Here is a 14,040-nt window from a genome sequence, read left to right as displayed (position 1 = left end):
GTCTGGGTTGTCTCCCAGCTCTGCCAGTAACCAGCTCTGTGACCACAGACAGATTACTTAACCTCTCTTGGTCTCCATTTTCCTACCTGCTAAATGGAGGAAATAATCATACCTGCTTCCTAGGGTTGGGGTTCACGTTACACAGTTCAGCTCAAGGAAAAGGCTGAGGATCATGACTTGGAGCGATCGCTCAGGCAAAATCAACCCCTTCTGAGAAAATGGAAGTGATCTCCCTTGTGCCGAGGGTGTGACATTGGTGGGGGAGGAGGTAGTGCGTGCGAGGACCCAAGCCCTCTACTGCATAGAGTGGCACGCCAGCCCGAGTGCCAGCTGTTGAGTGTGGGAACAGTGACGGGGAACACTGCCACCGTCCTCTCGGCCTCAGCAGCGCAGCATGAAGGGACAATCGAGCCTTCCCCAGGAGCTCAGAGGAGAACACCAGGCTAGCACACAGAGAGACGAGTAATGCCGTAGATCCTGGAAACAGGGAGAGTTCAGGGCAGGGAGCTGCCTGGAGCTGGCCAGGGAGTGGATTGTTTCATGTCACCTCAAAGCACCTTCCTTGGTGGGGACTGTGGATGTGGCCATGAAGGCACCCGGGTGAGGGGCTTGCTAGCAGCAGAAAGGTTTCGACACAGGTAACCCAGCCCCATTACAGGGTTTCAGCACTCAGCTGCACAGGGCCAAGGGTGGGAGCCACCCCCGAGTGGCGCCCCCAGGACCAGCCTTGGGCGTATCACCAGGACGGTTGCCCGTGGCCATCACAGTCTAAGCCAATCATCGTCCTCAAGCTTGAAAACAGATGGTGTGCCCCTGTCCACAGAAAAAGAGGGGTAATGTGGGAAAAGAAAGGATTCACGCAACAGGAACACCCACACCAAACCTACACACCAACACAGACCCCCGATACAGCCTGTCACAGGCTCACACAGATAGGCAGACCTCTGCTGGCACAGAGCCCACAAGACCAGCAGAGTGACATCACCCATAAGCACAGACAGACATATAGATGCCAAGAAACCATGCAAAAGCACACACGGGACCTGATGCATGACAGATATGCATAAATACAGAGAGACACCTGAGACATAGAAGATGCAGACATGCACAGACCCAGAGATACCCACATGTGCACGTATGCACGCACACGCACACGCATCAGTGCAATGACTAAAAGCCCAACTTCAACCAGGAATCAGGACGGGAAAAGTAACAAAGGACAGTGGTGAGGATTCTTCTAGCTCCCAGCGGTCCCCAGCAACGACCCTGTGTGGCTCTCTATCTGATGCAATTTGCTCTGCACGTAAGCAGTTCTGATTTAGATGATAGATAGAAACCATTTATACAGTTAAACACGGTAGGGGTCTAAACGCTGTTCCCCGCAGAACACCAGATGCGAATAGATGAACATTTGATTGTCCTCACGCCTGTTTCTGACAAGCTAACAGATAAGAAACCATCCCACTGAATTCCCAGAAAACTGGAGACCACGAATTCAGATAGCAGCATGCAGGAAGAGCTAGGATTTATTAAGGCAGATTTCTAAATATTAAAGAGATGGCAGCTGGCCGCGCTTTCCTCAGCAGACTTTGTAGGCGGGATATCACTTGATAACCAAGATGAATGAGCAGAGCTCTACGAGGGAGTGTGCGGGGCCCGGAGCGCTGGGAATGACCTCATGCCGGCAGGCAACAGGCCCCGTGTGCACCTCCTGGCACTGGGGTCTGGAAGCGGGAGGTCCCTTCCTTAGAGCTGCCGGGAATTCCCCTAGGGCATGTTGCAGTCTTCCCAAAATTCTTTCTCAAAATAGAAATACACACCTGAGAAGATGCTCACCATCCCTAGTCATCAGGGAAATGCAAATCAAAACCACAAGGATGTGGAGAAATTTGAACCCCCGTGCTCTGCTGGGGTGAACATAAGATAATGTAGCCGCTGCGGAAAATGGGACAGCTGTTCCTCAAAAAAAAAGAAAGAAAGAAAGAAAGAAAGAAATGCAGATGTACGCTATGAGCTGGTAATTCCACTCCTAGGTGCACACCCCAAAGAAGTGAAGGCAGGGACCAAATAGGTATTTGCACCCCCATGATCATAGCCCCACTATTTACAACAGCCAAAATGGGGAAACAGCCCACCCAGTGTCCCTCAACAGAAAAAGAGATGAACAAAATGTAGCATATAAATACGATGGAACATTATTCAGGTTAAAAAGGAAAGGAATTTTGACACGTGCTTTAACACGAGTGAACCCTGGGGAAATCACGCTGAGGGACACATTAGCCAGTCACAAAAGGACAAACCCTGCATGCTTCCATACATAGGAGGCACCTAAAATCCCAGATTCAGAGACACAAAGTAGAAGGGCCGGTGTCAGGACTCAGAGTGGAGAATGGAAGTTCACGTTGAATGGGGACAGGGTTCCAGTTGGGGACAATGGAAAGAGTTCTGGAGACGTGTGGCAGGGATGGTTATGAGATAACGTGAATGACCTTAGTGCCGCAGAACTCTTCATTTAAAAATGGTTGCAAGAAACCTCTTCAACCTCAGCCGCAGCAACTTCTTCCTAGAAACATCACCAAAGGCAAGGGAAGCAAGGGCAAAAATGAACTATTGGGACTTCATCAAGATCAAAAGCTTTTGCACAGCAAAGGAAACAGTCAACAAAACCAAAAGACAACTGACAGAATGGGGGAAGATATTTGCAAATGACATATCGGATAAAGGACTAGTATCCAAAATCTATAAAGAACTTATCTAACTCAACACCCAAAGAACAAATAATCCAATCAAGAAATGGGCAGAGGACATGAACAGACATTTCTGCAAAGCAGACATCCAGATGGCCAACAGACACATGAAAAAGTGCCCCACATCACTCGGCATCAGGGAAATACAAATCAAAACCACGATGAGAAACCACCTCACACCAGTCAGAATGGCTAAAATTAACAAGTCAGGAAACGACAGATGCTGGCGAGGATGCAGAGAAAAGCGAACCCTCCTACACTGTTGGTGGGACTCCAATCTTGTGCGGCCACTCTGGAAAACAGCATGGAGGTTCCTCAAAAAGTTGAAAACAGAGCTACCCTGCAACCCAGCAATCGCACTACTGGGTATTTACCCTAAAGATACAAAGGTAGTGATCCAAAGGGGCACGTGCACCCGAATGTTTATAGCAGCAATGTCCACAATAGCCAAACTATGGAAAGAACCTAGATGTCCATCAACAGATGAATGGATAAAGAAGATGTGGTATATATATATACACAATGGAATACTATGCAGCCATCAAAAGAAATGAAATCTTGCCATTTGCAACAACGTGGATGGAACTAGAGGGTATTATGCTGAGTGAAATAAATCAATCAGAGAAAGACAATTATCATATGATCTCCCTGATATGAGGAATTTGAGAGGCAGAGTGGGGGGCTGGTAGGGAAGGAAAAAATGAAACAAGATGGGATCGGGAGGGAGACAAACCGTAAGAAACTCTTAAATCTCAGAAAACAAACTGAGGGTTGCTGGGGAAGGGGTGTGTGGAGAGGGTGGTTGGGTTGTGGACATTGGGGAGGGTATGTGTTATGGTGAGTGCTGTGAAGTGTGTAAGCTTGACAATTCACAGACCTGTACCCCTGGGGCAAGTAATGCATTATATGTTAATTTTCTAAATGGCTGCAAGAGAAAATTGTGCCGGGTGAGTATTTTACTGTGCTCATCCCTATAGACGGCATCATGACTGAGTGCATGCAAATACTTCCTATCAATGGAGTCATAAGGACTAGTCTGCAGCCTGCAGAAAGCAAGATCCCACAGGAGGGAAGGAGGGAAGGACATCTTAGAAATGTCATCACAGAGAAATACTTGCAGTGACAGAGGACATCTGATATGACTGTGACTGCCCCTCAGACTTGCCTCCTCTCCTCCTCAAAGCTGGTCTGTCCCAGGCTCCAATGCCTCCCAATCACCTGCACCCCAGCAAAGTAGCACCCATAAGACTCTTCTGTTTCCATTGTTCCATCCCCACAAGATCCTGAATCCAGAAAGCTCAAAGGAAGAAAACAGCCCACCGGAGATAGCCCAGATAACTGCATATCCTAAAGAACACCCGAAACACTGTGTGTCTTTTTTGCGCTGAGCGTTTTATGTACAATGTGTACACTCACAGCGGCTTGATGGGACACCGTCCTCGCTTTGCAAATGAGAGCAGAACTGAAGGAACTTAAAAATTTTCCCCAGTCACACAGTTAGCAAGTGGCAGGAGGACTCAAACCCTAGAGTGTCCACCTTCAGAATTCCAGAGCCCACGTCATCAGTCACCTACCCTGATTCCCCAAAGAGGGGGCATCCCATGAGATAGTTCTGGCATTTGTACATAAACGATTATATACTGGTCCAGGTAAAACAACTTGTGCCACATAAAAAGTCAATGTCATTTACTTGGTGCTAGAATTTTATCATCACTTCTGCACGGAGGCCGATTTTCTTCTCCTCCCCAGGAAGCGCTTGACAATGTTTGGAGAGGGTAGAGGTCGGAGGTGCTACTAAACATTTTAACCCCTCCTCCCAACAAAGAACGATCTGGCCCAAAACGTCAATCGTACTGAGGTCGGGGAAACCCTGAAGGAGTCCATCGCAACAACAGGGTGGGAGAACGTTGGTGTGCGGCTCCTCCCATCCTTGCCTGCTCCTGAGTGCACCCACTCTCTTACCCAAAAAGAAAAACATCCACGCCTGCTGATTCCCTGAACATACTTAGGACTTGCAATGTTCTAAGTGCTCATTAGAGCTTCTGATCAAGCTTGTGCGGAGCAGGCATTCAAGAAGTGATGGCCGATAAGAAAGTCTATGTGTAGGGGAGGTGAACCATGAGAGACTATGGACTCTGAAAAACAACCTGAGGGTTTTGAAGGGGCGGGGTGGGAGGGTGGGGGAACCAAGTGGTGGGTATTAGGGAGGGCACAGATTGCATGGAGCACTGGGTGTGGTGAAAAAACAATGAATACTGTTACGCTGAAAATAAATAAAAATTTAAAAAAAAAAAAGTCTATGTGTAAGAGGAAGACCAGTTATTCAAAAAACACGGATTGGTAGACACCATTTTGCAAACCACGCAAATGATGCAGACATCCTAATAATTATCAGCGCGTTCCGCAGGTGTATGTTAGCACCCTGAAACTCAGAGACTCTTCTCGGATTGGCTTGGAGACCTAACTAGAGCTTAGGGAGCATGACAGACACATTCTAAGATGATTCCCCCTCCATGATGCCCCCCATCTGGCACTCACTTGGCAGAATTCTTCACCTTCAGGACGGCCAAGACCATGCCTTGCTTCTAATCAAAGGAACACGGCAAAGGTGATGGGCCACCCCATCCATAACACAGGACAGTGTGTCAGACACCATGTCGCTCACCGACCCACTGCAATTTCTTCTTTCTGGCTTCCTAACCTCAGGTGAGGAGACGAGTCTAGCCTCCGGACAGCAGCCAGCAAGAAACCAACAGACACAAATGAACTAAAAGTATGGTACAAGGAACTGAACGCAACCCACGAGCACACACACATGGGGAAACGACCCCTTCCCCGGCAGAGCCTCCAGCCTAGCTGACATCCCCACTGCAGCCCCATGAGATCCAGAGCCGAGGGCCATCAACACTGTTCCTGCAACTCTGATCCCCGGAGACCACGGGGAGTCTGGGGAGGGCTCTGAGCCTCAACACTTAGGGGGGTCATTTGCTCTGCAGTGACAGAAAGCTGATGCAGGAAAACTGGATTCCCAAAGCGCCTCCCTGTGCCCTGTCATCCCGGCCAGCGACACAGAGTCTCCCAGCAACAGGGACATCCTCCTCGGCTCTGCACCCAGGGAGAGAAGAAGCCATGAAACCACCAGCCCGGCCCAGTCGCCCCGAGATTTACGAACAGCTCTAACCTCCATTAGGCGGCGGGAAGGGGCTGGGCGTCTCTGCTCGTGTTTAGAAGTCCATTTGTTTCCATTCCTTGTCAGCAGGTTGCATAAGTGAGTGGTTTTATTTCTTGTGAGCGAGGAGGAAAAACGCACGAGTTACCCCAGCAGTGAGAGATTTGTCAAATAAAGCTTTTAATAATGGGGCTGTTTGACAGTTTTATAGTTCTTCAACTTCCCGGCCATTTGAAGGTGGTAGGTTTTCAATAAAAATTAAGTCCTTTTCCAAGAGAAACTCGGTCCCCTGTTATTTTAAAACAACTAGTCCAGGGTGCACTGAAGCACCTTAATTCCACTACCGTAAGTAAATCTCCCTCCTTTTCCGTATTAATAACTTGGGCAATCCATCAGCCGGAGACGGACTGCGAGCTTTTCACACCAGTATATCCAGGTGGCCTGATGAACCACATCCATAACTAGACTTGCCGGGTGATCATTAGGCTGTTCCTGGAAATAAATGGCCTGGCCTTCTCCGCAGGTGACTTAAGCACACTGGGAGGGGCCCACGGGCTGGACTTCATTCTTTCATCTCCTTGGGCCCTTCTAAAGTTCTCCTGGGTCAAAGGAAGTGTTTCCAAGTCTAGCCTAGGAGGATGGAAGTAGTGCATGGGAAGGACCCAGGATACGAAGACCTCAGTTCTAGAAATGGCTCCCATCACCCCTACTCGTGGGACCCTGGGTTCATCCCCCCACTTCTCAGACTCTTCGTTTCTCCATTTTTCAGAGGAGGAGAGGTGAGACCTGGAGGAGAGCCTGGCCTCAGAAGTCGGAATTCTGGGGCTCAGCTCCCGCCTCCGTGATCCACGGGAGGGCTCAGGGGTATGTCTCGAATCCCTCTGAACACAGTGGTACAAAGAATGTGATGACACTTTCTAGCAGTTCTTAGAGGCCCAGAAAGGTCTGTCTTTGGAAACGACTGACCAGGTTCTCCCAGTTCTCCCTATGTGGTCATGCAATGTACGCTGTCCTTTTACTACTATGACTGCCCATCAAATTCACCTATGGCTAATTTGGACAGTTTTGCAATGTTTATCTACTACTTGGATTAGAACTGCGTTTTAGATTATAAATGCCAAACACAGGAGTTAAAGCATGTGTGCCTTCAGGACTGGAGAGCTGCTGGCTGTGACTCAGGGTAACCCCAGGCCTAGACCACCAAGGCTAAGTGTCTCCTCATCTTCTAGGGCTGCTGCACCAGAACCAACTGGTGACCACACGGACTTCCCCAGGCCCAGTTTCTAGGAAGCAAGTATGTTCACATCGTCTCTTCCCCAAGGTCCCAAAGGCACCACCCAGGGCAGGCCCTGGAGTCTTTGACTCCCCACTGGAGGCTCCAAGACCCCAGGTCCCACCCAGCCCCTGTGAACCTTCTAGGTTCCTCTTCTTCTCATGCCCTGAGCATGGAGCCCTTGTGTCCTACAGCACCCAGAGCCCTCAAAGGAATCCCTATCCGCTGCCAAGTGCGCCTACCACAGGAGTCAACTGTCGCCATCACCGTCGTCCTCTTCCGCATCATCTCCACCATCATCCGCGTCATCAATCACCCTCCTTCATAAGTCAGAAATCCCGCCCCAACCACACATCCCTCTGTCAGGGCCCAGCGACCGCACAGTGGCTGGCTTCACTGGATTCAGACAGTACAGTGTGTGCCATTCTTAGCCTTTTGTCTTTCCAGCCCGAAAAGGCAGAATCTCTACAGTCTTCCTTCTGTTAAAATAACTCTTTGCATTTGTGCTACTCAATCTCATGCATGTGTTGAAACACGGTGACCCTCTGCCAGCTTCCTTCTGACCTCAGTCCCTCCCTCCTCTCTGAGTGGCCAGGATCCCTGCTTGCTCGTCTCCTGACCACTCTCCCTCTGTCCCCCACGATCTGCCCACGGGTTCGCTCTGCCCATCGTCTCTGCACTGGCAGCTCTGGCCGGGGCACCTGCTTGGAACAATATGGCTCCATTATGATCACTCTCTGCCATTCCTTCCTGGAATTTAATTGGATTTTCTCTTTCCCTTTGTTAGTCAAAATCACATAATAAAAATCTCCCCGAGTTCAATCGCTTTTCATGGGCACGATTCCAACCCGTGTCACGATGAGGTTTGATAGAAAAGGGGCTCGCTCCTACTCCACATAGGAAATAAATATTTGACTTGCAATGGAGACATTATTCATGGACTGGATTAACCCCTAAAACTCCCCGGAGGGGAAGCGAAGAGGAGGCTTCTGACCCCCTACTTAACGGTGGAAGTCAATTCGTCAGCCATTTTCACAAAGGAATCTTGCACCTGAAATTCGGCTTGGGCGTTGACATTGCTATAGAGTCGTCCTCAAAGTGCCTCCGTCAGAACTGCCCAGAGGGTCAGATGAAACTCCAGATTCCTCAGCCCAAACCTCAGGCCTGGGGGGTCCAGATCGCCAGTGGCTCCAACCTGAGCACCCCTCATTTTGAACAGTAAGACTATGGCTTCCAAATCCCACTGCGCATAGTTAAGCTGCTTGGGGCAAGGGAAGGGGAGGCCCCAAGGTGGTCTTTGCTGGATGGAATAAAGAAGGGGAGACACTTGTATCCCATCAGATACTTGGGTTACAGCACGGTAAGCAGGCAGGGAGACGTTTCTCTGCTCCCACGTGGATAATCCCCATGTAACCCACCCAGATTTCTGCCCTGTCTTCATTATACGCCAGACCCTAGGTCTTGAGGGTGAATTTTGAAAGAACGTTTAAACTATGGGGAAGAGTTCTCAAAAGCTGGACACCTGTGGGTTTGTTTTAAATACAAATTTATATTCTATATATGTGCACACACACACTCCTATATATAAACACAAACGTTGGTTCTGAAATATTTAAGCAATCATTAGTGTAGATCGAGATTGATGTGCAAAGTCGTTTATTACGCATCATGTTAGTCGTGACTCATGTTGGCCTAAGGCCAAAAGGTACCCCACATTTCCTGCCGGAAGAACCTAGTCCAGGTCTAGTGAAGGAAACCGCCAAGACAGAAAGTTGATGGAAACGCCTCAGAATCAGCCAAAGTGGTTACAGTCCTGAGAGGGAAAAAAAAATTGTCCTTTTCAAACAATTTGATACTCTCCAGGACCACCTTCAGGGCCATGTAGGGGTGTTCACGGTATAATCTGAGAAATCTGGAGAGTGCTTCCTGCCCTGGCTGGCTCTGGAATGTTTGATGGGGTCGGATTCAAGTGGGCTTTCGTGACTGACAAACTTCAACGGGAGAATGGTCTATCCAGAGGTGACATCAAAATAGTGCTCTGATTAGCATCAAGTACATAGCTTTAATTCTCAGTAATTTCCTTTTTTAAAAAAAATTTTCATTCCTATTAACATACAGTGTGATATTAGTCTTGGAATCATAATGTATTTCTCTTTCTCTGACAGGCTTATTTTCTCTTAGTATAATAACCTCTAGCTCCATCCACATCACTGCAAATGGCAAGATTTCATTCTTTTTTTATGGCGGAGTCGTATCCCATTGTGTATCTATACCCCATCTTCTTTATTCATTCTTCAATCGATGGATGCTTGGTCTGCTTCCGTATCTTGGCTATTGCAGATAATGCTGCAGTAAACATTGGGGTGCATGCTTCCCCCTGAGTGTTCTTGTATTTGGGGAGTAAATACCCAGTAGTTCAATTACTGGATAGTAACAAACTTCAGGGATGGGACATCCTTGAGGCACAAAAATTTAGAACTCTTCTATGGCTTTTGATGCACATGCCCTTAGCTTTCCAAAAGACTGTCATACCACCTGTCATTTTCTGTTGCTGTTGTAACGAACCACCACAAATGTAGTGGCTTAAAGACACAAATTGAGTATCTCACATATCTATAGATGGCCAGCATAGGTTTCACGGGGCCCAAACCAAGGTGTTGGCAGGGCCCCATTCCTTCCAGAGGTTCTAAAGGAAAATCTATTTCTTGCTTTTTCTTTTCAGCTTCTAGAGGCCACCCACCTTCCATGGCTAGCGGCCACCACCCCCTTCCATCTTCAACACCAGCTGGACCTGCCTCTCCTCTTTCTCCAACCCTCCTCTTCTGCTTCTCTCTTTCCATTTTAAGGACCCCTGTGACGACACTGGGTTCACCCAGATAGTCCAGGATGATTTCCTCGTTTTACGGTCAGCTGATTCAAAACCTTAACTTTCTCTCCAACTTATTCCGCTTTGCCATGAAAGGTATCGTATTCCCAAGAGCGTTATGAAGCCTCCCACACCACTTCCTCTTTCCGCCCGTAAGAACATAAAGGGGATGCAATCGCGAAAACCTCAGCCTCTCTGCTATCCTCACTTGTTAAGGAATTGACAGACTAGGCAAAGAAGAGCAACTGTCAATCCCCAGTAGCAGAGCCTGAGACAGGGATTAAGAGGCAAGACGTTTACCGCCGGGTGCTCCCGGGAACAACCCTCGCTCAAGAGTGGGGAAGGCAGCAGGCTTTGGTCAGCGGGAAACTGGACGCTAGGATGCAGGTCCAGCCGAGGCCTTGGGCAATTCCGCTCTGGAGCCGGGGTGCTTCGCCTGGCAGGTTTGTCCCAAGCTGGGAAAGGCCATCAGCTTTTCCATCCTTGCATGGGACAGGGGCTGGATGACGGTGCCCCGAGGGAGAGAGTGTCACCTAGAATGAGGCAGGATTTTTTTAGATCACCCTCAATGAGGGACTGAGAGCTGAGAGTCACCTTGAGTAACACTCCCGGCTACCAGGGGAACAAGGCTTCCTCCCAGAGCAGGCCGTCGGAATGGGGCATCACAACATCTGCATAAGCCTCAAAGAGATAAAGACGTCTTTATGAGCACCGCATACAAAATGCCTTACTGAATCACTTCCTGACGAGACCCTTCTCGGCCTCTCTGGTTAACCTTGGCACTGTCCCTCCCGGCCCTTGAGGCCACTTGGGCTCAGCCTGGCTGCTCTCAAGTCATCAAGAGCCACAAACATTTTTATTTATCTGATTGGGGTCTTGTGTATTTTTAGATTTGCCTTATGTTTTCTGGAGGCTTCTCCCACCTCTGTCTGGCCCTCTTCTACTTTTTACAATGGAGACCGATTTCATCGCTTGGTTTTCTTTTCTTTAATTTTTTTCCCCCAACTGACACGGAAAGCATGGTCTGCCTTTTCCAAAGCAAGGCAGGCGGCTCTGAACCACAACCGACATAGGTTAAGCTCTGCTAAACTCCATGACGCGAGGATTATAAATTAAAGGTCAACCCGTTTCCTCACATGGTTGCTATTGAAAAAGCCCTCGAAATGTACTAAATTCAGATGAATTGGAATCTTATGTCAAGGCTACAGAAGAAACGCCAGTGTCAGAATAAAGACCTGTTTCCCAGACTGTATTTGGACAGAGCCTGACCCAGGTGATTTAGCCCTGGCCCCAGGTCTCCTTCATCATCAGACATTGGTTCCTACTCCCGCCAGCAGTGTAGACGGCCATCGGGAACCCTGCCCCACTCCTCACCCCCCGACCAGTGGCTCCGTCCTGGGGCCAGGCAGGGTCTGTTCAACTTGCAGAATTTGGCCAAAGCTTCACCAAGGAGTCAGTTTCCATCTCCCCATAGCGGCAGAACTCACAGTGACAAAGGACTGACCCCCCCAGGTCAAGTGCAAGAATAGGGGCAACCCTGTTAAAGCCATAAAACACTAATGAATGTGGCTTGGCTGAGACCAGAGGCGCTCAGCCACCCTGGGTGAGGCTGCTTGACTGCAACACTGCACAGACCCGGCCAGGAATGACACATCGCGAATGGTTATTTCCGCGTACGCACTACCAAACGCCGGCACGCGTACAATCTCATTGTGGTTCATCACCAGCCCTGCCAGGTAGGTAGAAAGGGGGTCATTATTTGTATAACAGCTTTGTTTCTTTGTGCAAGACAGCATGTGCACGATGCTGCCGTGCTATGTGAGCCCGTCCAAGGACGCACCGAGAAACCCAGCTGTCACCCTCAGGCCATCACCGACACACCAAGGACCCAGAGGGTTCTGTGCAGTGCTAAGCATCCACCGTTTGTGGACCCTAAGCCACTTGCTCTCAATCTTTCCTTCCTCTGATTCCAATTTGCCATTTCTCCTGCTATGGGCTTTTATCCCACTCGGGCTTAGACGTGGAACAGAAATCTGAAAAGAGGGATATCTTGGTCAAAGCCACATTGTGGGGAAGTATTTGCACATGACCTGTTGAAAGGAAAACTCAAGTTCTGGAACACCATCCAGGTCATGCCTGCAGAGACCTATGGCTGAATTTGAACCTTACGTCTAGGAAATGAACCTGACGTCCCCTACCCGAATTCTGAAGGTGACTCCTCTCATTCACTCACCACCCTGTTCTCAGAACTTGCCAGAACCCCCTTCCAATAGATCCCTCTGAGGGCTTACGAGACAATGATACTCTCTATCCAATAGAACCATAATGGGAGCCGCGTGCATCATTTTTAATTTCTTAGTAACTACATTAAACAAGTAAAAAGAGAAAGCTGATATATACTTTTAATTCTATTTTATTTAACCCAATAGCTCCAGAATGTCCTCATCTCACTATGCGGCACTAACCACATTTCCAGCACCCAAAAGCCACATGGGGTTGGTGGCAATCACAATGGACAGTGCAGCAGGCTGCACCATAGGATCGACTTCAGTGTGCATTAGAGTAACCGGAAACCTTATTTAAAATACAAACGCCTGGTGCCCATTCTTGGAGACTGCTTGAGTAGATCAGGGACTGGACCCAGGAATCTGCTTTTCTAGCAAGTGCCCCTAGGCACCAAGGGGAGTGGTCTGCAGAACTCTGCTGTAGATTTTCAGGGCAAAGTAGAAGGTTTCACGAACACTTAGGACACAAGAATCCCCTCTTGAGTAACCACAAAATCCTTGCAGCAAAACCTACATCCCCAAGGGGATATACCACTGCAATTTCTGCTGTTCTCAGATTTTAAACTCAACATCTGGATTTGATACACACATGTGATGATACAGGTGCCCATACTGAAATGGGTCCACTCACTGACCCATCCCCACTCGTTTCTTCAAATGATGTTTGAGGCAAAATATTAACGGTCCTAATGAAATCGAGAAGAACTTAGACAGAACCCCTTTCCTTTCCAAGCAAAACAACTCTGAACGGTGGTACGTCTGTCTCCATCATGGCTTCTCTTTGTTTTATTTTTGACGTAGGACTTAGGTAAGAATACTTTTAAGTCACAAGCAAGCCTCCGGGCTTGGACCCAGTTACAAACAAGGATTAAAGAGAGGAACGGTCAGATATTAACACAGGGTTTTCCTCTATCTTAAGAGTTTCCCAAAAACATGATCTCAGGACCCCAGAGGGCAGTGATCCTAAAAAGTTAACAGACAGACCTGCAGATTCCCAGGGTCCTACTCTGCAGTGATATACATACAGTCAATAATCTGCACACTTCTAGGGGCGCCTGGGTGGCTCAGCGGGTTAAAGCGTCTGCCTTCAGCTCAGGTCATGATCCCAGGGTCCTGGGATTGAGCCCCGCATCGGGCTCTCTGCTCAGCGGGGAGCCTGCTTCCCCCCTCTCTCTCTGCCTGCCTCTCTGCCTACTTGTGATCTCTGTCAAGTAAATTAATTTAAAAAAAAAAAGAATCTGCACACTTTCAGCAACCCCCTCAGCCACCACCCCCCATAACTCCGTCGCAGGTGGTTAGGATGAAACCAACGAACCCTACATTTACCCCACTGGTCACAGCAACATGAAGCAAAAGAAGACTACAGAATTCAGCAAAAAAACTACAAAACTACGAAAACTATCCACATGAAAATACAAAAAGAGGCCACTAACAGCGATCTTTCTCCTTTTACTTTAATTACATGTAACATGTACAGATTTCCAACTATAAAATACGTGAACAAATACAAGTGTACTGAATAAAATGCAAAAGGTCCCTCACATTTTCTCGAAAAGGGGATCGGTTAGAGCCCACTGAGGGAAGGGAGAGTAAAATCTGAATTTGGAAGTGGGACAAGAGATCACCTCATGCATCGAGAGCTTCTTGGGTTGTGGTGTTGCATTTGAATTTCATCCCAAATGCGATGAAACCCTTGAGAG

The sequence above is a fragment of the Martes martes genome (genome assembly GCF_963455335.1).
Source record: "Martes martes genome assembly, chromosome: 18".
In the NCBI taxonomy this organism is placed as follows: Eukaryota; Metazoa; Chordata; class Mammalia; order Carnivora; family Mustelidae; genus Martes; species Martes martes.
The sequence above is the reverse complement of the archived record's forward strand: the minus strand, read 5'-3'. Positions refer to the sequence as shown.